At 43.4% G+C, this 1,664-nt stretch overlaps 1 long non-coding RNA gene across 1 annotated transcript; it reads left to right on the top strand.

The window, feature by feature from the left end:
• The first annotated feature begins 934 nt into the window (after positions 1-934).
• On the top strand, positions 935-1,664 carry LOC141652377 (uncharacterized). The gene is made up of 2 exons (XR_012547180.1): positions 935-1,002; positions 1,463-1,664. It is a non-coding gene; the product is annotated as an uncharacterized LOC141652377 (long non-coding RNA).

Genomic DNA, 1,664 nt, shown 5'->3' with positions numbered 1-1,664 from the left:
AGAGCTGGATGAGTCTTTATCATATCTTGAGGTACCTAAGCAGATCCTAGACCGAAAGGTTAGAAAGACTAGGGGTGGTGAGACAGTTTTGCTCAAGATCCTTTGGTCTAACCACGAGACCGAGGAAGCTACATGGGAGGCGGAGGATATAATGAAAGAGCGTTACCCTTTTCTTTTTGATCTGGTATGTATGGTTACGGGGACGTAACCTTGTTTCTTTTAGGGGGGTAGGAGATGATCGCGAGAGTTTTTAAGAGTTCTATATACACCTTTTATATGTTGTGTCGGTATGATTGTCGGGATAGGTTGGGGTTAGTATCATGTTTACGTTGTGTTTTGTTTGACCTTCGAGTCGGGAGGCTTATGGGAGTACCTTTGTTTAGTGGTGGTTTGAACTTCGGGGACGAAGTTCCTTTTAAGGAGGGAAGACTGTAATACTCCGTATTTATAGTCTTGGGGTACTCTATCGAGTAGGCCTTACTCGTCGAGTAAGGGTAAGTGGCGAAGCAAAATAGTTTCGACTGTTGGGCACTCGATCGAGTAGTGGGGCACTCGATCGAGTAGGAAAGTACTCGATCGAGTACCTTGAGTACTCGATCGAGTGTCCGGTTTACGGGGAGTTTTCGCGGGTTTTGTTAATTATGCGATTAGGGTATTTAAACATAATCGTCGTTGTTTTAATTCACTTTTACCAAAACCTAAAACCTGTTTAAGAGAGAAAGCAGTCAGTCATCTTCCTAATCGCATCCTTAACAATTCCCGGAGTTCAGACGGTCAGTTCGTATCGTAGTTCGTGTCGTTGGATTCCTTGCGTCGAGGGTAAGCTTTTAATATAGTTGATATAATGTTTTGCTAGGTTTGGTCAAACCCTAATTTAGGATTTGGGGGTTTTATGAATAGTAAGTAATTGGTAGTCTTTATGTGTTATATGTTAGGAGGAGAATTCGTAGAAGAGGCGTTTTGAGACAGCTGTAGATACCGTCTGCGTGTTGTGCTTTCCAGGTAGGATTTCCTACTCAGTATTAGTCCCATAATGGGATATTGGTGATGTGCTGTAGTTAGTTGTTTGATATGATGATTGTGATTGTGATTGTGATTGTGGTTGTGTTTGTTGATGGTTCTCGAGATGCGTTCTCGGCTGAGTGGGGTCACTTGCGGGAGTGATCTCACGCCCTAGTTTCGCCCTTCGTGGAACCCGCCACGAAAGGGGATGTGCACATTAATGGACGGGGTTATCGCTCGTACGATGAGCGGGGCTTAGGTGGGAACGGCTGCGGTCCCCCATTGGCGGTGGTCCGGTGGACGATCGATATTGAGACGATGGGAGTTGGTGGTGTGTGTGTGTGTGTGACGGTTCGTTTGTCTATTTGTCTTATTGTTGTTATCTATATTGATTGTGTGATTAGTACGACCCGGTGTTGTTTTGTAAAACTGCGGTGATCCATTCAGGGATGGTGAGCAGATATTGAACAGGTATAGAGATGATACTGGGATAGCTGGGATGGCCACGACATGACGATAGAGTCTTCCGCTGTAGTTTAGTATTTATTTACATTTCAGTTGAGAACAGATAGTTTGGAATAATGTATTGTACTTTCAGTTTGGTTTCGAGGATTGTACTTATTCATTAAATTACTTATAATAAATGTTGTTTCTGTTTTGTC

The sequence above is a fragment of the Silene latifolia genome, chromosome 4 (genome assembly GCF_048544455.1).
Source record: "Silene latifolia isolate original U9 population chromosome 4, ASM4854445v1, whole genome shotgun sequence".
NCBI classification, from domain to species: domain Eukaryota; kingdom Viridiplantae; phylum Streptophyta; class Magnoliopsida; order Caryophyllales; family Caryophyllaceae; genus Silene; species Silene latifolia.
This window is presented reverse-complemented; position numbering and strand designations above follow the sequence as displayed.